This window comes from Aethalodelphis obliquidens, unplaced genomic scaffold (assembly GCF_003676395.1).
Source record: "Aethalodelphis obliquidens isolate GAN/ISIS:26980383/991018 unplaced genomic scaffold, ASM367639v1 scaffold80, whole genome shotgun sequence".
Lineage (NCBI taxonomy): Eukaryota > Metazoa > Chordata > Mammalia > Artiodactyla > Delphinidae > Aethalodelphis > Aethalodelphis obliquidens.
In genome coordinates this window covers 6974274-6997756 of record NW_020838024.1, presented here as the reverse complement: position 1 = coordinate 6997756, position 23483 = coordinate 6974274, and the positions used below count along the sequence as shown (strand labels likewise).

General features: G+C 35.2%; 1 pseudogene; it reads right to left on the bottom strand.

Annotated features, from left to right (window-relative positions):
• Positions 1-94: 94 nt before the first annotated feature.
• LOC113612659 (transmembrane protein 125-like) lies at positions 95-23483 on the bottom strand (annotated as a pseudogene).

The following is a 23483-nucleotide window of genomic DNA, read 5'->3' as shown; positions in this document are numbered from 1 at the left end:
CACACACACACACACACACACACACACACACACACACACACACACACCACTCAGGATGTTGAGGCAAGTGATGGAAAGAAGGGCTCTGGCTAGGTCATATGAGGCTGGATGTGGCTGCATGACACTGGCCAGCAGACAACCATCGTGAGATGCTGAAGATGCTTCCATTGCCACTGTGGTGGTCACCTTGGGCAGCAGGGGGTGGGCAGGCAGCCACACAGAAGGGTAGGCAGTGTCCAATCACACCCACTTGATACAGCAGCAAACCCAGCAGCAAGAGTGAGCCTGAGGCAACCAGAGCAATGCCTACTGACAACATGGCAGCCAGTGGCCAAGCAGGGCAAATGGCCAGGCCAGCCAGCACCAGGATGGTGACCAGTAGACAAGGCCACCAAGCAGCACCATGATGGCATCATCACCTCCACAGCTGTGCAGCTGACACATGCAGTTCATGTCCAGCTCAGCTGAGCTCATCAGCTGCTTAACCAGAACCAGAGGAGCCAGCAGACAGAGCACAGTGCCTACTACCAGCTGCTACTTGCTCAAGCAGCTGCTGGTGGGGGAGAGCAGTGCCAGGCTGGCCACAAGGCCTTCAGTAAGAGTGATAGCTCTTTCTCAGGAAGGTAGTCCACCTCTGAAGCCCAGAAGGTTCATGGACAAATGCAGAACTAGTATCAAGATATCCCCATCCTATGTCTCAGGGCCCCAAGTTTTCCCAGCCAGCACCCTGGCTTTGGCATAACAAAGCAGAACACTGGGTGATCATTCAAATGTCTCTGAAGCCCTGCAACTCTATTAGATCTTCAGCCTGTTGAACAGCTCTGTGTTTTCACTACAGGAAATAAGGGCCTCTTTGTAAGATACCAAAGCTTGTTAACAGCCCTCAGTCTCTTACTATTATCCCTCTGCAGGGCATAAATACAACTTAGAAAGAACTAGCCAAGTTCACTGTCTTTAAAAGCATTGTTAACAAAAAACTTTCAAATGCCTGAATCCTCATCCCCTATCACAGACTTGTTCTCCACAGAGACATTTTCCTGCCACCAGCAGTGAAATCCTTAGCAATTAACATTGCTTTGTACAAGGGAGTACCATTGCCCCACCTACCAAACAGAACAATATCCTTCCTCTTCACCCACAGGGCGATGAGTTGCCAGTCCTAAATACTTATCTTGTTTTCTTGGATAACTCCTGATACCACTTGTGTTATTTGGGTACTGTGAGAAGCAAATGACCCCTAGACAGAATTAGACGTGCAAAATTTTTTTAGGGAAAACATCTGTGAAGGAAACTGGGGAAGGAGCTGGAGGAGGGTGGGAAAACTGACAGTATGCAGGGCTGACCCTTGTGAGGGGAAAGAAAAGAAAGGAATGTCAGGTGCACGAGTAGTAGAGAATGTGGCAGTTTTAAGAAAGCTTGGCAAGGCTGTTGGTGAATCTTCAAGCCAAAGTTGCCCATTAGAGGAGTCCCCCATCTCCCAATATCAGGCCTGACTTAGCATCCTTCAGACCCTATAGCAACAGGATTGCTGATTAAGCTAATGAGTTAGTGTTTAGTTTCATCAAAACTTAAAAGTAAAAAAATAATGTAGAGATCTTCATGGACTGTATGTCTTTATTTTGCTATGTTTGTGTCATTACTGTAACCCCTATATCCTCTTGTTCTATAATTTTATTTTATTTATTTATTTATTTATTATTTTTGTTTTTTGCGGTACGCGGGCCTCTCACCGTTGTGGCCTCTCCCGCTGCGGAGCCCAGGCTCCGGACGCGCAGGCTCAGCGGCCATGGCTCACGGGCACAGCCGCTCCGCGGCATGTGGGATCTTCCCGGACCGGGGCACGAACCCGTGTCCCCTGAATCAGCAGGCGGACTCTCAACCACCGCGCCACCAGGGAAGCCCTATAATTTTATTTTTATTAGCTCTTTGAAGTCCTCAAGAATTTAAAAGTGATTTTGTAAATTACTTTATGATTAAATTATTACGTCTACATTGTTATGTAGAGAACCCTGGATGAATCAGTCTGTGGGGAAGGAGGGGAGATTACAACTGATTTTTTTTAAAGAATATGTATTCTCAATTATAAATTGAACATAATTAAAATACTAAATTGTTTTGGTAAAGATTAATCAATCATCATATTGTACCGCATCAATACATATATCACTTCTACAGATGCACAGCAAGCTTCAGCCTTTCCTTCAGTTTATCTGTACTAGCTTTTTTTTCCTATTGCCATATTCATCTGTGCATAAAGCCTGGAGATAACTAATTTTACCTGCATCTCCATCTTTGATGGAATCACATCAGGCTGTTTTAATTTCTGTTGAAGTGCAGTGTTCACCACAATTCAGCATTAAATGTCTAGAGACAAGAGAGTGCCTAAATACTCCAAATTATCTCTGTTATAACTTATTTGAGATTATCATTTCACATTTTTGGGGTTTATTTTGTTACTTTTATGATTTCAAATCTTTCCATTTTTACCTGAGTGTCTCCTATATATTTAATACCCTATTCACGTTATACATAAAATATGTTTCTAAAGGTCCAAATGTTTCTGGGGGGAGACACAGAGCATAAGGACTTTTGTAACTAAAGTTTTCTTCTGAGTGAAATTCACATGTATGTCTTTTCAAATGATTTCAGAGAAAACAATAAACCTTGTCAATACAGTGCAATTGATTCCAGTTGCCTGTTATTGTTTTATAAGAATGGCCCATCTCCGAAGAAATTATCAAATCGACCATGAAGAAATCCACACTGACATTAATATTGGCATTAGAACAGCAGAAAATAATGTACTCTGCTCATTTTCAGTTGGATAGACACAGCCTTAGACAACAAACATTTTCAGTAAATAGTATGGTGAGTTAATTTCCTTTGAATCCTTTATGAAGACAAGGGATTTATCACAAATGGAGTTCCCATTATGAGTCATGTTCTTTACCAATTCTCAATGCAGTCTTTGCTAGGTTTGAAGTATACATGAGTCAAATACACTCCTTTATTGGTTGCAGTATACCTGCTTACCCTGTTGTCATCACAATATGGATGGGATCATGTAGAAAACTGAACAACCTATTTTTGGACTTTCAGCTTAAGTACTTTAGTAGAAGCCACTCTGATAAATGATTTTATCTCTCATTTTCATAGGTTCATAGGTTCATGCTTAGCCTTCAAGGGTGAAGGCAACTGCCAATCAAGGAATATACCCACATCCGTTAGAAGTATAGATATAAAGGAAGAGAGAAGATACCCACCCAAAGAGCAGCCTGAGGAGTAGAAAAAAGAAACAAAGTAATAACCAAAGAAAGTGAACATGTCTCTATGCCTTTCCATTTATTCTCACTTTATTCTTTATAATTAAAACCCATATGCTGCAATATGACATTATCGTGTTTCTGAAGATTCCATTTTTCCATCTAGATATAAGGCTCCCTCAGGCTGGCTACAGATTTAGGGAGGAAGTCTTATATGTCCCCTAAAGTAAAGGTCCTTAACTCAGTGTAAGAGAGTCATCTCACTTTCTAAAATTGTTTGCAAAATAGTATAAACATGCATTTATCTGAGGGGAGGATTCATAGCTCTCATCAAGTCCTTATCCAATCTATAAAAACAACTACAACATTAAATAATATTAAGGATTACTGTTATACTTTCTTTGTGTTTGTTTGTTTTTTTCCTGCTTCCTGTCATATTTCTTTCACTGCTAAGAATTTCTGCAGCACTACGGAAGTACTTGCCTTTGAACTTAACCTGAAAGTCTAGTGCAACTTCACTCTTCCTCCACTCCAAATCTTTGCTTTCAGAAGATTCTTGTATCTCTATTTCGCTGAAAAGATGTCACGTGATGTGATCATTCCAATTTAAAAGTGCTTTTTCTCTGACAAAGGTTATTTCCTCTTTTTCAGATGACAAGTTCCTCATATTCTCTAATATTTATTTATCCACCCTAGACATCAATCACATTTCTTCTAGTTCCCCATGATCCCAGCTATTAAACTTTCGGCATTCCCTCAAGCCTCATCAATTCTACCTAGGTCTTAATGCAACTTGTTGAAATTCACCTTCTCCTTTCTTCTTTACCAATACATTCTTCAAATTTTATAACAATCAAAATGTCAAAGAGAATGAGTCCAACTGTAGCAGTAGTGGAGGAAGGCACAATTAAGTTTCAGATTAGTCTGGGAAAGGCATTTCTAAATACTAATTATATATATATATTTATATGTGCATATATATATATATATATATACCAGAAAGAAAAATAAGAATATATTTTTAAACTTATGAATTAAAAAAACTAAATTTAATGATAAAATACAAACTAAGAAAAATATTGGTAACATTAGAGTAGATACAGTGCTAATAACCTCAATATAAAATTAGTTCTTATAAATCAATAGCCCATGAAAATATGCCTAAGAAATATCCCAAAAGAAAATGTGTAACAAACATGAACAGTTAATTCAGATACAAAAAAAAAATACCAAGTTATATTTGTGTTGAGCAAAGATAGTTTGAAAGCCTAATTTATAAGCAAACTTAGTAGGTAATATAAATGACAAAGAATAGGAAGTTAGTTAAAACAAAAAACAAAACAAAACCAAAACAAAAAAAACTTTGATACACGCATACCACTAAACACCATACAATTTCAAAGTCATTTAAAAATACATCTAATAATCTAGAAAATACTTATATTATTATTTAAAGCAGCAGGTTATCAAACATTACTGCATAGCACCTTTATTTTAAAGCTGTATCTATATACAAATCTGGAAATATATAAACCAGAATGTTAACTTATTTTATTCTCAGTGATAGAATTCCAACTGACTAATTTTCTCTGGGATTATATCATTCTATAATTTCTAAATTTTCTAAGGAAAAAGTTAGGTTTGTATGTTAGACATAAAAAAAGCAGAAAAAATAAATGTTATTTTAAAATAGATTACAAAAAGATGATTGAAAAATCTATGATTAAAAAGATTATTTTTAAATGGAAAATATTGTTGTTATACTAACTTATAAAGTCTACAGCTAGCAATAGAAAAATACTAAGGTACACCTTCTTGTTCTAAAGCCAGTGTTCCTTGCAGATTTATGTAAACCTAAAAGGCTTCTGCTCAAAGTAGCTTATCACTATAAGAAAAGCAGTGATTTAATTTTAAAACTTTTCTCCATTAATCATAAATATTAGAGTCCTGGGGAAAAAATGACATGTAATTTTGAAAATCTGATTATCTTTGAAAAAGATAATCAGTTTTCTCTAATAAAATAAAAAGTAATTGACTGATTTTATAATTTTTTGCATAAAGATAAAAATACAAGAGGAATGAGAAAGAGCCTTGTAAACTGCAAAATCAGTGCACACTTATTTTATTAGTTACACTACGATATTTAAGTGGAATATTTTCTTCTTTTGTTACCTAGGACCTCAGATAGTTAATAACTCTCAAATAATAAATCAATGTCCTAAATGCTGTAGACATACTGCATACTTTCTGTTTGGAATTACTTTCTTGAAAATAAGTTACTTTCTTTTAAAAATAAACTGTCAACTTTTAAAATTAAAAAGAATGTATTTTCTGGCGTTTAAAAAATGCTATGCTTGGCACTCTTGATTGATTAGATTAGACAGATGATAGATAGATATAGATATGACACGAATTCATATATTTATATGCATGCATGTTCACATTCTCTGCCAAAATAAACAATTTAAAATATCTGAAAAAGAGGTTGAAGATAATTGAAAAGAGAATCCTTCACTCCTTACCAAAAAAATGACAGATCTAGCATCAAGACACAGATATCCATTTTCTTGAACCTCTAAAAGTTAGTTGATAACAGAGCTTTGTTTTTCCCAGAAATCTTACTTCCTCCTGATGTTCCAAGAACTTGATCATTTCCCACACTTCTAGAGAAGCTATGCTTTTCACAAGCTTTGCTGAAACTCCTCTAGTGGTATGAGCAAAATGACTGACATAGCTTGAGAAAGAATGCACAAAAATCACTAGTGTGAGGTTGGCCATGTCCTCCTGTGGGAACAGTCAGAATGTGGCCCAGCTCTAATAGCAAAGAAGGAAATAGAGAACATACATCTGGGCAAAGAGCAAATGATGGTAGCAATTGTACCCTCAGAGATGAAGGGATTAAAAACAGCAGTGCCATTACTCAAAAATACCCATCAAAATCACGAATGCTAAGAAACCCCAAAGAAATTAAGAAAATCTAAATATCTCCCCAAAGGGGCACATAATTTTAGTGATAGGAAAACATTTATACTTCATTACTCTTTTAAAGAGTCCTGCTAGCAAAAGACATCAATATTTGTTTGAAAATAGGATGAAAGCCATATTTGGCAGGAGCACATGTGAAATCTTTCCAGAATGTATTTTTGTTCTCAATGGAACAACAAAACTTGATTTTTCTCCAATTTTAGAAAGGCATACACATATTTATATGTGTATATGCTTGTGTCAAAGCAAATGAAAAGAGTAACTTTAACAGGTAGTCCTCCCTCCTCCCTCACTCAAGTCATTCTTTTCCCCTGACCAACACGCGTAAACACAATCAGTAAAGACTTAGTTATGATAGCTGTATTGATGCTTTGAAGGACTGTTTGTGTGTGTGTGTGTGTGTGTGTGTGTGAGAGAGAGAGAGAGAGAGAGAGAGAGAGAGAGAGGAAAACTTTGTCAGGTGTCTTTTTTAAAATGTGCTTATATAAATGATATGTATCTATGAAAATATATAGTTTATAAATATTATCATGTTATGTCAACTGTCTGCAACTTACTTACGCTCAGAAATATGTCTTTGGGAACTTTCCATTTTAGGTACATATAAGTGTTCCTTTTAACTATACAGAAGGTCCATTACATAATACTAGCCGATATTTATTGAACACTTAGTATGTGCAAGACACTTTTGGTGGTTTATTTGTATTGTTTCCTTTAATTCCCACAAATGAGTTAGATGCTCTTATCATCTCCATTTTACAGATGAGAAAACAGAGTCACAGAAAAGTTCAGCTATTTCCCCAAGTTCACACTGCAGGGAAACAGCAGAGCTAGGTTTTTAATCCAGATAGGCTGATTCTTCTCTCAGTATTCGATATCATCCTTTATAAATGCCTAAGATTTTTTAAAGATATACTCTCATTAGTGGACAATTAGCTAATTGCATATTTAAAAAAAAGACAAAACATGCTACAGTAAACTTCTTTGTCTTAACCCTTTATGTACACAAATGAGCACCCCCTGACGTATACACTTAGGACTGCAATTCCTAGTGGAAAGTTATTTGCATAGGTTGTCCCTTAGAACTTAGTTTAAACTAGAGCCTAGAGGTTAAGACCCCTCAGCTGTAAAATCAGACAGACCTAGATTCAAATCTGTTTGTCTACTTAGGGGCTTTGGGGAAAAGGTCTCTCTGAACATGTTTATTCATATGTGAAAGGAGTATAATGACAGTACCTCTCTCAAAGTTTTACTAGAGATTAAATAAGTTAATGCACACAAAGAGCTTAATCTAGTGCTTAGTACGTAGTGAGTATTCATGATCATTATCAACTTCCATGGGAAACCTTCTGTGAACCCCACGTCTATTCCCATTTCATCCTGCAGTAGCTTATAACCCATACATTATTCCTCCCCATTATATTGTAAGCAATCACTTCTTTTTCTGTCTCTCTCTCTCTCTCTTTGGATTTCAAGCTTCCTGATAGAAGGCACTATAGTTTCTATATGTATCAGAAATACTGGAAGGTACCTAGTACCATTCATGTTTTATGAATGAACGATTAATGGAGTTGCAGAAAATAGATTCCTAAACTCCTTCTAATTCTTCCCCATCTTTTTGGCTATCAATCTAAATACTCTTAATAATACTGATTTCTTTACATTCCTTCCATCGAAGCATACCTAATTTTCCTTTGTTATATTATTTCATGGGGCAATGTACTTAAAAAAAAAAAAACTAAAGAAAATGAAGTTTAACCAGCTGAAGTCTCTCTGCAATATATAGCTGGGCCAAAGCCAAAACAACCAAAAATATTTGACACAGTATTCTGATCTGACCAAGATATGACAACCACACAGGCTCCTGCAGTCCACAAAGTAAAAATGTGGTTTCAGCTCTCAGATTTCATTATTCACATTGATCAAAATAAGTGGAGAATGAGAATTTTCCATTTCACTCTGTGTTGTATAGACACAGCATAAGTTGTTGCAGTTTGTTTTATTCTGTTTGCCTGGAGGAAAAGTCGTTTTGCTGTTTTAATAATACATTGAGACGGTTTAATGACAGATGGGGTTTCAGACCTCTTAATCAGCTTGCCACGATAACTGGGGTAAACTGAGCCTGTGCAGCCATAACAAAGATGAAGAGAAATGTCACCTAACTTACAGTGAACATGTTAACAGAACTTATCATATGCTTTCAAATTCTGTTTCATTAATTCTGCAAGTTTTTTCCATCCTCCTTTCCTGTCTCTCTACTTTTTATTCTTACTTCGTTCATTTGATTCTACCTTTGTGTGTTCATAACTGACTCCAACCCCTATATTTGGAAATTTTGCTTTCATTTGAATAGGAATTTGGGATTCATTCTTAGTAAGGTCAAACAAAAAAAAATCTGCAGCTGAATTTGTGTGCTGGCCGAAGTACAAAAGTGAAATGAAACGTAGGGAAAGTATCCAAAATGAGAATGAAAAGAAATACATGAGTGCAGGGAATTGGAAGTGGTCTGGGTTTCATCTGCCTGATCTGTGTAATTTCTCCCTTTTACCACTGTTTCCATCATCCTGTATGTGTATGTTCCCTAATTTGTTATAAGAAAACTGTGAGAGAATTTAAAGGATGCAGTAGAGAGTTAGGGGCTGAGTTCTGTTCTCACATTCATTTTCTGTACTGGGCAGTAAAGGGTTCAGGTCACAGAACCTAGAGAGAGCATTCATCCAGAGTGTGATAATGGGATGTGGAGAGACAAAGCATAAAAGAACAAGAAACAGAGTTCTGTCCCTGACCAGATGCAAACTTGGAAAGAAGCTCTACAGCTTCTGCCAAAAGAGCAATACTGTAAGGCATAGGCGAATGTCCAAATGGCCCAGTCAGCCCCAATCCTACCACCATGTACCCAAAACACCCATTAAAGGTTGGTGCACAGCAGCATTAATCCTGTGCCCACTGTGATGTGCTCCAACTCTAGTTCCAAAAAGCAGCATGATTATTTCTGACTCCTCTCTTACGACTACACTAATGAATTGTTCCTTTAGCTGTCATGTAAGATTTTGAAAGAAATAATTGGCTTACTATAGGAAAGAGAAATATTAAAATTGCATCTTCAATGTCTTAGAAAAACCTCCCCATGTCATAATCAAACTTCCAAAACAAAGATATAATTAGTTGGAGCTCTAGTGGAAAATATGTGTACGTATAATAAAGTTCTTATATTAAGTCTAGTGCCTTAGTGCTGCACTCTCAGCTGTAGGAGATGTCTCTATCTTGGTTTTATCAAGATGCTCTTCTCATGCAAGTTTCCTGGATTTTTTGCATCACCGTATAGTCAGTATCTATGACCAATACCAATCCATAACAAACTTGGCATTTCCTTATATTTGTGCTGATAAATATTTTCATAGAGGTCTTAGTATATCTTATAGTCATTGTTCACTTTTGCAAACCTCATGTAGAATCTGCATTTTTTAAACCTCTGTGGCTCTAAGCACAGTTACTCCTAATTTGATATACTCACAGCCAAAATGCATTGTGGTTCATTAATTTGAAATTGGTGTTGGGTAAATGCTCTCAGTAACTTATTACTTGGACAGGGTTGTTTACTGAGTTGCATTCCAACTACCCCAAAGTAATTGATTATACTTAGTTCTTGGACAGTCCTCTAAAATAGCTTCCCAAATTGGCACTAAGATGTTATATACACACCTCTAGGTCAATGAGGTATGGTTTGCTAAAGCATTTATTCAGCCTCGTAACCATTTACAAATCACTTACTGAACACACACTTGTGGAGAGGCACTGGGAAAGTCCTGGGGCTATGAAGACATAGTTTATTCACAATCTGATGGAGAGAGAGATAAATGTGTAAACTAATGTGCATAACATGTGATAGATACTGTAAAAGGGATACAGCAGAAGAAAAAGGGAGTCAAGTCTACTTGGAAATAGTGGAATAGTCATTTCTACAGTTCAAGAATTCCTGGTATACCATCAAAAGAATATCAGATGCAGCTGAAATGTGTGTCATTAAACTAATATATCGAATAATGGACAAAATAGGATATTCAGTGAGCTCTCTAGAATTCTTCCCTTCTTTCTATTCAGAAATAAAAAGTGAATTCATAGTTTGCAAAATGTTTATCTCGATCAGGAAAATAAGGAAAAATATTTGTTTCCTAGTATCTCTTCTAGAAACTCCCACAATCTTCCCATCTTGGGTTGTGTTTTAGCTCCTGTCAGGATATAGTAAAGTCAATCTTTCCAGTGAATAGTTAATGGCTGTGCTCACCTCAGAAGAAAGTCAGGGAAATGTATGCATTTTGTACATTTCACCTGCAGAATTATATTTAGGGGATTAATTTTTGTATATTCTATTCTCCTTTGAAGTTATTCTTTTAAAAAGCATATTTTCAAATTCTTTAATCAATATAAAATTTAAAAAATTATACATTAAATATTCTCTGTGAAATACATCTTGGTGCTACAGCCCCTCATGTTTAATCGTTCAAACAAATTCAAGATAAAATTGTAGAACTATAGTATTAATTGCAAATGTTTTCTATAAAAAACTTTTGATGATTTTCATGTTTTCAGAAATGCAAATTCCATTTTGAGGTATCTTTTTTGTTTTTAAAGTAGTCATCAATAGAAGTAAGTCATTCTTAGTTGTCAGACACGCAAAGACTAGTAACAACATTTGTTAGCTGATTAATAGGATTCTCTAGTTAAAATTGAGGTGATTATTTATTGTATAAAATCTCTAAAAAGCATGAAATTCTCTTTCCTACTCTCATCTGCCTGAAGTCTATGAAAATTGATCAATCGGAATACTTCACATTCTACTTCCTCTAAAAAATAAAATCAATCAATAAATATTAGGTAGAACTTGTCTTTATTGCAGACATTTTATAATCCAATCTTAAGAATAAGAATTTTGATCTACAGATGATGATAATACCTAATGCATGGTCCTTTGTTTCATAACAGAAGGAACACAAGAATTATTTGACCTATATGGTCAAATGAAGTTTTTGAAACCATTAAATACTGCCTGCACTTCAGCAGAAAACATAGGAAGGCATTTGAAAGAATATAATCACTCATCATGCTTTCCCCTAGGACAACCACTGTTTTCTTATCCACACACAAAAAAAGCATGAACAAAAGTATCAAGAAAATTTCGATTACTATCACTTTCATAGCAATGAAAACTATTATGATGTAACAAAAAAAGATAGTGAACAAATCACAGCACACATAAATGCTCAAATTTTTGCAAATCTCTTTTGTCCATAAAAGTTAACAAATAAATTTTTTTCATAGTAATAATAGTTACAGACATTGCATAAAGTTAAAATGTCCATCAAAAAGGAATGTTATCACTGATAACATGCATATGTTGTGTATGTTTTGTGTATTTCTCAGGCTTAGAAAATGCCATTGAGATTGTGGGGAAAACAGGGCTGACACTGGGAGTTATCAAATTAAACAAAACCAAGCAAATAAGTAAACCTTGTTAGTCACAAAGGCAGTGGGAGCAGCAGGGACTCGACTGAAGGCAGCGAAAGATGTGCTTTTTAATCTTACCTCCTACTTCCCCACAGGAAATATGTTGATTCTTGGTGCAATCGGTTCCCATAAGAACTCAAAGGAGCCCTGATGATTTCTTTACTTTCCAGGAACTACTATAATAATATTTTTCAATTATTACAAAGCTTCCACCCATATGCTCAGGGTGCTATATCAACAATTAAAACATCATCATCGTAAACAATAATAATTAAAAACACATAAAGAGCACAGCACAAAACAGCCACAGAACACTGAGCACAAGCCGTGTTGAAGGGAGAAGGGTCCTTTTGCAGTGCTCCTTGTAATGTGATATTGCGTAGCCATTTTTTGAAGTTCAAAACCATAAGCAGTTCTAAAAGCATCATCAGTTTACTAACTACAAAATGCCTACAGGTTGATCTATGGAACATGGCTCTCATACTTGGGAGAATTATCTAGTATCCATTGTCTCCTTTAAAATCAGAACTTTCAAAAAATAATGTAATGCCAATTAAAATGAGGAAAGAACCTGCCAACAGAGCTTCTGACAGAATAGAGAATCTTGGCAGGATTTTAATAATTCTGTCTCCTGTTTCATGTTCCTCTGGTTGTGATGATTAGTAAGTTGCTTAACCCACTTATGGTTTTATTTCAGCATCTGTGAACAAGGAGTAGAATTGTTTCTGGCACTAGAGAAATTGCTTTAAGTTGTACAAACTAAAGATTCTATTTCTCCACCAAGTAATTCACATAACCCTCCCCACAAACCTGATGTTTAACCAGGAATACCAGCTCTCTGATTTGAAATACGCATTTTTTTAAATTTATTTTAAGGAAATAATTCAGTGACATCTTCTTTATAGAAATGCCAAATATATTTTTAATAAAATTAACTTATTGAAGTCTTTTCTACACACTACAACATGAGCAAAGTATACATGTTTAGCTTGATAAATGATCAGGAAGTGAGCATACCTATATAACCACCACTCTGATAAATAAATGGAACAATTCCAGCATCACAGAAACCTCCTTTCTGTCCGCTCAAGTTGCTATCTTACTTCCAAAAGGTAACTAGGAGGCTACCTTCTATGGCCATCTCTTTGTGTTACCTGGTTTTGATCTGTATGGAAATAGATCTCTACTGTGCCTAGTCTTTACGACTCTTCTTTTGCTCCACGTTATGTGTGTGAAATTCATCCACTATGCTGTGTGTAGCAGCAGTGCCTCCACTGACATTACTGTTTGGCATCACTTAGTGTGAGTATGCCACAATTGACTTGGTCATACCAGGTGTTCAGCTGCTCTTATGAACATTCCCATACATGTTGTTGAGTGCACGCAGGTTTTCACTTCTGTTAGGTACACACCCATAGTAGAATTGCCTGGTCATAGAATTTGTGCACCCAAATGTTCTGCTTTAGTAGATATTTCTATTCAGTTTTCCAAAGTGGCTGGCTCGTTTTACATAAATACCATCTGAATGGAAGAGTTCTAGTTGCTCAATATCCTCATCAAGAATTTTTCATTTTCAGCTTTTAAATTTTTTAAGTTCATTTTAAGTTAATTCATTCGGTTTCATTTTTCGTATTACCTCATTAGGGTTTTAATTTGAATTTCTGATGACAAATGATATTGAGCAATTTAGTATATGCATATTGGACATTTGAATATCTTCTTTTGCGAAATGCCTCTTCAATAATTTTGCCCATTACTTTTAGACTGAGTTGTCTGTATTTTCCTTAATGATTTTAAGAAACTCTCTGCATACTCCTGATATGAGTCCTTTTTCAGTATTACCAACATGTTCTTGCACTCTGTGGTTTGTCTTTTCTCTTTCTTACTGGTGACTTTTAATGAACAGAAGGAATCAATTTTAATAAAGTTCACTTTAGAAGTCTTACTTTTATAGCAAAGGGTTTTTGTAGCCAACTCAAGAAGCATTTATCAACTCTCAAACCACAGACATTCTCCTTTGTTATTTTTCAGAAGACACATAGTTTTACCTTTGCATTTAGATCTACAGTTCATGGAGACATGATTTCTTTTTTAATCATTTGAAGTAAGCTTCAATTTTTAACTTTTATTTCCCATATGATGTCCAGTTGACCTAGAACCATTTACTGCAAACAACATCTTTTTTCCTATTGTGTTGCTTTATTTATCTATTCTTACTTCATTAAATTCTGAATAATTCCTGAATTACTAGAGTTTTATAAGTCTAGATATTTGAAAATGTCAGATTCCCCACTTTATTATTTTTCAAGATTGTCATTTCTATTCTAGTCTTTTGCTTTTCCATATATAATTTAGCTTCAGCTTGTCAGTTTCCACCAAAATATTTTGATTGGAATTCCATTAAATGTATAGATCTATTAGGGTATATTTGATATTATTACAATATTGAATCTTACAAACCATGGATATGGTACCTCTCTCCATTTATTAAGTCTTCTCTAATTTCTCTCATGTCTAGCAGTTTTGTTTGTAGAGAGTTTACATATGTTGTGTCAAATTTATTCCTGGTATATAATGTATTTTAAAGCTATTCTAAAAGTTATAAGTATATAGTTTTCATGTTCTAAATTTTTCTTATATTTAGAAATAAATCTAATGTTTATGTTAATATTGTATACAGAAACATTGCTGAATTTATCAATTAATTTTACTAGTTTTTCTAAATTATATCATATGCAAATAATGACAATTTTTTTCTTCTCTTCCAATACTTTTCCTCTTTATTTATTTAACCCCATTTCACTGACCAAGATCCCCAGAAAAATGATGAATAGAGGTGGTGTTAGTGGCATTCTTATCTCATTTGTCTCAAAGGGCAGCTTTCAATATTTAACCACTAAATAGGATGCTTGCTAGAGGTTTTGTTGATATCTTTTATCAAATTGAGGAAGTTCCCTTCTATTCCTAACTGCTAAGAGTTTTTATCATGAAAAGGTGTTGGACTTTATCAAATACCTTTTCTGCATCTATTTTAATGACCATATATTTTTCTCCTTAATCCTGTTAACTTAATCCTGGGAAATTACACTGATTGATTTTTGAATGTTAATCTCAATGTTGAATTTCCAGAATGAACATGCCAAATAATTTTCTTTGCATTTTATATGAGACTTTCAAATAAGAGAAAAATGTTTCATTGCAGAATTAATTGTGCCTTTAAAAATCTATCCTATTTTCAACAATTTCTGACACCTTTTTCTAAGGCGTTCAAAGTTACCGCCAGACAGAGTTAACGTCACTGGTTTTCATTTACCCTCAAGCATGCTTTTGTAATGATCTGGGAAATTCACATTTTCTTTGTCCATTTCAGCTCCTATAACCTAGAAATCAGTTTCTGAATATCTTAATATAGGAATAAATATTAAATATTGTATATTTATTTTATTGTAGGAAAATGGGTTACTCTTAAACCAGTGCTTTTTTTTAAAACATTGATCTAATAACTGGTTTGAAATGATACACACATGGCCTTTGTAATAATCAGTTCTGGGGTCCCCTTTAAAACCCTGATGAAGGCCTTTATAATTATAAGTCAAAGTTGTCTGAGCTTTCTCAGATCTCAGAGTAGCAACGTATGCTTCAGCCCCTTCTTCCAACCTATCTTACACTTCTAGATGGCAAGTTTCATGCAAACAGGAAGATATGGTTTATGAAAAGTCCATATAAAAATTTTAAAAATCACACAAATATGTGTAGCCTTAATCACTCTAAAAACACATATTTCCTTCTACTATACCGCCAACATTTGGAAATGGAAATGCTATATACTAAGTACCATAGTACGGGAGTACTTAAGTTGGAAGAGACTTGGCTTTTCTAAAAAGTATTTGGAAAAAAAAAAAAAAGGTTTAATTATACAAAAGGAGCGATAACTAACCAGGAAGTGGGTGAAAGAATTTAAAAGCAATCCATTCAGAATTTTAGAATTGCCCCACATTTTAGGGGAGGCAATTAATAGCCAGTATTTGGGACTCCAGTAATGTTTCATGTTCAAGTAGAAAAATGTGGAAACTAAGCCAAGATGTTAGTCTGGGAAGCAGCTGCAGCCCATTTTAGAAGTACACACAGGCGGGCAGTCCATCAATGCTGTCACTAAGATACCAAATTTAGCATAAAACAATAAAGCTTGGAAAAAAATCTAACAAAAACTTGGAAAAAAATCTAACAAAAGCTTGGAAAAAAATCTAACAATCATCTTCACCGAGAACGTAAAGCTTGTGATAGGTTTGCTGTAATACGTTCATATGATTTAGCTCAGCTAAAACTTTTTTTAGTTCTTTGTAGTAAAATACGTGGTTTTCTCTGTCTTCACTCTTTGAAGTCTACTAGCATAATCCATTTTACCTAATTTATGAGAATGTTTAATCAAACAGGATTTTGAACTTTTATTGTACCCTTCAAACAATGTCTGAGGATCATCTCCAAATGTTTTGAATTCCTACCAAGTAGCACTGTGCCTGCCATTTCCAATATAGGTAATAAGAAACCCTTATTATGTGATAAATAAATGTTTGATTAAAGAATGAAACAATTCAAATTTTATCTTTCAAAATCCTGATTGTGAATAGTCCATGGATCAAATTCATTAGCCTATATGAGAAAAAAAAGTTCATGTCTTTACTAGTACCTCTCATTTGTTACTACTAACTTTTAGGCAACCTTGGAGTCTGGGATCCATGTTTGAAACTATGTTACTTTAATAATGGAAGTAAAACTTTCCACATACTCTGAAGATAAAACATTATTAAGGTGCAAAAATGAGAATCTTTCCCAAAAGAGAAATCACAAATTTGGGGGGATATTATTTTGCTCCAGTTGGCCTTACTAATTTTGCACTCAAATGTTACTTTTTTGTGTGTTACTTCTTATTCTACCCATGCAATTTCTAGTGGGGCACTTCAAGAAAAGGCTTTTTCCAAAAACTGAAGTAAAGAGGCTTACTTTTTATATGAACACTTCCTATAATAGCTTTATATTGTACTTTCAGAAATATCTTGATAAATAAAAATGATTAGTTTCATGGCCTTATTTATTAATCATAGGCATCCTTTAATTATCTTCATGTTATATTCACTGATAGCAAATTGCTTTCCTCAGATTGTATAAAGCAAAAATGGCCAGCGTTCAAGCACTCTGAATAAAATGTAAAGGAATGTGACATCACCTTAAAAGAACAAATGTGGTTCATAGCAACCAACATGGCAGGATTGCCACTGTCATCTTCACAACCAGTGGCTCCCTTGTCAATCCTTCAAATATTCCAGCACTTTGTTTTCTTTAATTATTAATTTAAACAATGAAATAGGGAGGAAACTTTAGCCACTTCTATAAGCAAAGCATAAAAAAACTTCTAGGCCAGATTTTGTTGTTATTCACACATTTCTCTCAACTTGGTTAAGAGCCTTGGATTATGGAGTGAGAATGGAGAATCTTGCTGGGAATTCTAAGTTCTCTCAATAGCAAGCGGAAAAGTTGATATGTAAAATTCTTTATTAACTAACCGGAGTCATCTAAAAATCAGCATGTCACATTCATAATTCAGTTCAGAAATTTAGAGCTAGAGATAGGGAGCATTAACACTTGAGAATCGCACAAAGCACTTCATTGGGTGTTCAGTCTGTTTGTACACAAGAAAAAAGGGGCACTTCTAGAAAAGAGAAAGTTTTGCTACTTCCATTCCCTGAAAGGATAAATGTTCTTAATTATATCTGGCACTACGTTTGAATGAAATGTGCCATGTTACTACATTTGAAATGTGTTTTTTTTACAGTGTTAGGTTGATGACATTTTTAGTCTTGGAGTTTATTTTTCTAGAAAGTTAGCAATCTAGAAACAAATATGAAGAATCATAGACTTTTTAACTGAAGAGAGGTTATAGATTAATTCAAATAATTACAACCATACTTTAACTTGTTACTTAAATTCACTAAATGTTCATTGAATGGAATTCTAAGTTGAAATATCTCAAAATAAATTCACATTTTTACTCTTCTAATGACTTCTCCTTCTCCCAGGTGTGAACAGACCTAATATGCAATAGATAAAATTTATTTTATTGTGTACACTATATACTATATAAAGCATCTATAATCTATGTGTAAGAACAACATTTGTATAAAGTACACATTCCAAGGAAATTCCCTGGTGGTCCAGTGGTTAGGACACGGTGCTTTCACTGCTGGGGCCTGGGTTCTATCCCTGGCTGGGGAACTAATATCCATAAGCTGTGTGGTGTGGCCAAAAAAAATTAATAAATACATAAAATAAAAATGTTATTAAAAATAAATTTTAAAGAAAGTACACATTCCAAAGCATCATAACTCAAAAATTCCAATTCATATAAATGTAAGCTATACTAACATTATTCAATTATTTTCAAAGCTATTAATATAATTTATGCAAATTATGTATGTTTATAGAATATATTATATAAATATTAGAAATAAGTATATAAATATTAATATATACAAAATATATTCCTAAATAGATTAGGATTTTTTATAGATTCTGTTACAGCAATTGAAAATAAAACAAATTATGCTCAAAAAATTGAGAAGTGGTTAACAAACTGCATTTCACGATATCTAGAAATAATCACACTCACACGTATGCCCAAATATATAATAGCATTGCTTTATCAGTGTTTTCATCTTAATGCAATGATCTTATTACTAGAAAACTGTGTATTCTCTAGAAAGCAGATGTTTCCTACTTTGCAATATGCATCCTTTGAACAAGTTCAATATTCATTAAAGGTGAATTCTATTAAATCCAGATGTCCCTTATGATTTATCTATTACTCTTAATCTCATAGTTAAACACTCTGTTTCTTATACTCCTGTATCTTTTTCACATAGTTCTCATAGTTTCACATAATTACAGACTGTTACAGGCTGTAACTCTGTCCCCTTTTGTTTACATGGCACCTAGCGGATGTTCAATACATGTTTTTAAAATAGTATTTAATAAATTATTCCATTTCAGAAACTCAAAATATTGACTTCCTGATGTAACCTCTCAGTGTGTCATTTATCCATCCATTCTTTTACATTCTTCTGCCATTATTTCATACGTAGAAGTCCCTCAACTTACAGTTTTGCCCATGCTGAATAATGCCATCAGAATAATGATTATGAATCAATACTGTCATCCTACCATGCTTCTACAATAAAAATCATCAACACTCCCTATTGCTTATAGGATTAGTTAATTAATTCAATCAAAAAACACATTTATTGAGTGTTTTCTATGTACCAAAATATTCAAACTTCATGAAGTGGAATATAAGTCCCTCCGAATTTGGCTGTAATCAACATGTTCAACAACATCTTCAAACTCTGACCCTCTTGGATCTTACATTCTAGCTTAATTTTTTTCTTTTCTTGCCTCCCTTATACATAACTTGTGCCTTCCTACTTTCCAAATTTTGCATGTTAAGACTGCTCTTTTCTTCATGGTCTACCCTAGTTTTTAAGACATGATCAAATTTTTCCTCTTTTATGAAAATTTCACAAACCATTCCAGATATGAATAATTTATTTTCTATTGTACAATTTCAATTATCCTTTAATTAAAGGCTGTCTTCCAAAATATTTAATTTTATTGTATCGTTTATTATTATTTTTTTTTCTGTGCACGGGCCTCTCACCGTTGTGGCCTCTCCCGTTGCAGAGCACAGGCTCCGGACGCGCAGGCTCAGCGGCCATGGCTCACAAGCCCAGCCGCTCCGCGGCACGTGGGATCCTCCCGGACCGGGGCACGAACCCGCGTCCCCTGCATCGGCAGGCGGACGCTCAACCACTGCACCACCAGGGAAGCCCTGTATTGATTTTTATTAGGGAAATCAGCATTATATAATGAAAAAATTAAGGGCTTTAGCATTGCCCATATTTAAGTTCAAATTTCCAGTAAGCTACATACGAGCCAGGTGATCTTGGTTAAATTAATTTCTGGATGAGTTTCCTAGCTCTAAAGTAAAATTAATAATAACTACTTCCTAGAGTGATGGTAAGAATTCAGTGAAATAGCATTGGTACTTACTATGATTTTCCTATAGTTTTGCATTTTTTAAATATACTTAATGTTTACTAATTAACAATTTGCAAGCCCTTGAGAGCCAAAGGGTTTTATTACATTTTACTATGTACACTATTGTAAAGAATAGAATCATAGGAAACATTTCTTTAATAATGGATTTTTTAGGTCATTTTCCTATTAATACACTTATGGAGAAAAAATAAACTATGGATATAAGGACATGAGTGGAAGATGATACCCTATCATTTAACAATTTATGCTAAATTGTACATGTGTGTGCATGTATGTATGTATTTTTACATATGTTTAAGTTTATATATTATATATAATATACATGTATACTTGTATATATAGGTATGTACAATATATAAATACACATACTCTCAAACATGTATATGTGTGTGTGCATATATATGCATACATGCATACACACAAATATACAAAAATAATTAAGCCAGATAGGAAATTGAGTATCTTGGGTTGAAATATTTCTACGTAGCACAGTTCTGTTGGATATGCATTTGGAATTAATAATGCACTTTCTCAGAGAGCAATATATCAACATTCTAAGGCAGATTTCAAGCCTTTAGTTTGAAGAGGGCTCAAAATGTGTACTTTAAACTGATCAGTTTCAATTATATTAAAGGAAGATCAATAAGTCAGTAAAATATACAAACATTATTTCTGAGATTATACTAATTAAAAACTTATTTCTGGGCTTCCCTGGTGGCGCAGTGGTTGAGAGTCCGCCTGCCGATTCAGGGGACACAGGTTCGTGCCCCAGTCCGGGAAGATCCCACATGCCGTGGAGTGGCTGGGCCCGTGAGCCATGGCCGCTGAGCCTGCACGTCCAGAACCTGTGCTCCGCAATGGGAGAGGCCACAACAGTGAGAGGCCCGCGTACCGGAAAAAAAAAAAAAAAAAAAAAAAAAAAACCACTTATTTCTCTAAATATTTGCTTTTAAAGAGCATTTCTGGATTTAGGTGGAATTTTAAACAATCTTACATTGCATTATTAACTTGATTAAAGGAGCATTCCCATTTCTACATATTTTATATCCTACACTGAATTCCAAGCACACAGTTCTATGGCAGTGCCCTTCACTTGTTCCTTCCAGTTGGAATGCATGGCTAATCTCTTAGGGGAATGTTCTTGCTATTTATTATTGATTTTACAGTTCAAAAATGTAAGTGGGCAGTGAATGGGCTGGATTTCAGATTAGGGAATAACCACTAAGAAGAAGAAACCAGTTGGACATTTGTGATAAATTGCTATTTTCTGTCTGAATTTTATACCTAGTTATAGGTAGTTTACAGAATTAAGCTCCATATGGACAAAATGTTACTAAGGGGAATATGACATAACCTGTATGCAGTTACAGATGCTTCTCTCACTCTTTCGGGACACATTTTAGGAGAAACATGGCATCATCAGGGATTTAGAAATAATGAAAGATTTGGCTTTCATCTGTTTTTCATGGATTTACCAGAGCTGAGATAAGAAAACAAACACACACAAATGTTAGCTGTAATAGCATTAAAGCAGACTAAACAAATGTTCCCTGAACGTGTTTACACACACACAGGCACATACATGCACATAAACACATAAAACGCTCGTACCACCACCACCAGCAGCAGTTAATTCCCAGTACAGAAATAGTTTCAGTGCTTTACAGTATTGGAGAAAAAAAATGATCTGTTATAAAAGAATCTTGATGAATTCCCCAATTGTATGGATTTTTTTGGCTTTATATTACCTAAGGTAAACTAATGCAGATGTCCCAAGTGCTGACCTATCAGGAATCTTCCAAACTGTAATAATGATTTGGGGTTATACATTACTATTCTTTAAAATGTATTATAAATAATGTATCGGCCAATGTTCATCCAGGAAACTGAAACCACTAAGAATTTGAAACTGATAAAATTTAACACAGGGAATTGGTCACTGCCCACAGGCTCAAGAGATAATACAAAGGAGTAGATGATATTATTTGGGCCTAGGGCCCTAGATTACAAGGAGTCTGGGGCCAAGGTGGACCTTTCTAGCAGGAGCTGGACCAATGAAGGAGATACAGCTATTGCTAGAGAAGCTGCCTGAAGCAGAGAGCAAAGGGGAGAAATAATCTAGATTCTTCCTTCTGGGGCCTTCCAGTTGCCAACCTGTAACTCTCATTGGCTAACCCTGGCCAGAAGGCAGCTGACACAGGGGAAATACCTCCTGCTGGGGCAATCCTCCCATGATTTTCCTTTCTGAGGAAAAAAAAAAAAAAAAAATTGATTTGAGGGTAAATAGGTCCAGGATCAAAACAGATTTTATATATATATATATATATATATATATATATATATATATATATATATATAGTTTCTACATAAAAAATAAATTTTATTGGAGTATAGTTGATTATAGTTGATTTGACGGTAAAGTCAATCAGTTATACATATACATATATCTACTCTTTTTTAGATTCTTTTCCCATTACAGAGTATTGAGAAAAGTTCCCTGTGCTATACAGAAGGTCCTTATTAGTTATCTATTTTTTATATAGTAGTGTGTATATGTCAATCCCAGTCTCCCTATTTATCCCTCCCCGCCCCTCCCCCTGCCCCATTTTCCCCCCAGTAATCATGTTTGTTTACTACATCTGTGACTCTATTTCTATTTTGTAAAAAAGTTCATTTGTACCATTTTTTTAGATTCCACATTTAAGCAATATCATGTGATATTTGTCTTTCTCTGTCTGACTTACTTCACTCAGTCTGACAATCTCTAGGTCCATCCATGTTGCTGCAATCATTTCTATATTACATTGTCAAATGTCAAACTATTTAAAATTCAATCTACTATCTTGAAATCCCAGATTTATGTAGAATTCCATCACCAAACTATAAAAAAAAAAAAAAGAAACAAAACAATTTGGAGGTTAAAGAAAAATTGCTTGCATTGCCGAAAAGCTTAGACACTTCTCAACAGGGAGAGGTCAAGATGGCAGAGTAGGAGGACACTGGGCTCACCTCCCCTCATGAACGCATCAAAACTACAGCTACATATAGGGCGACTCTTGCTGGAATCCACCTGAGGACTAGCAGAACAGCTCTTCTACAACCAAGACTGTAAAAAAAGGGCCAAACAGAGTCTGGTAGGAAGGAAGGAAAAACGATCCGATTGGTACCCACACCACTAGTGTGGGACTCAGAAGAGGAGGGGGATATCACAGGCTCAAGGATCTTCCCTGGGGAGCAGGGGTTCAAGCCATATATCAGGTACCCCAGGCCTTGGGGCTGACACCGGGAAGATGAGCCACCTTAGCTGTCTGAAAACAAACGGGACTTACTGGAGGCTAGCAAGAAACCAAGAGTCTGCTCATGAAGAGCTTGCACACAGACTCGCTGGCTCCCAGTCACAGGGCAGAACAGCATATTGAAAACTGGGGCTCTGGCCAGCTTGCCAGGACTACCCCAGCACAGCCCCCCAGCCCACATTGGGCTCCTGCTCCAGCCCCTCTTACTGCAGTGTTGCTCGTCACTAAGGCAGAGGCTGCCAGTACCAACAAAAGTATGCACACTTGGAGGAAACAGAGCTGGCTCAGACCTGGCCCTGCCTCTGCCTGGGATGGAGGCAGCCAT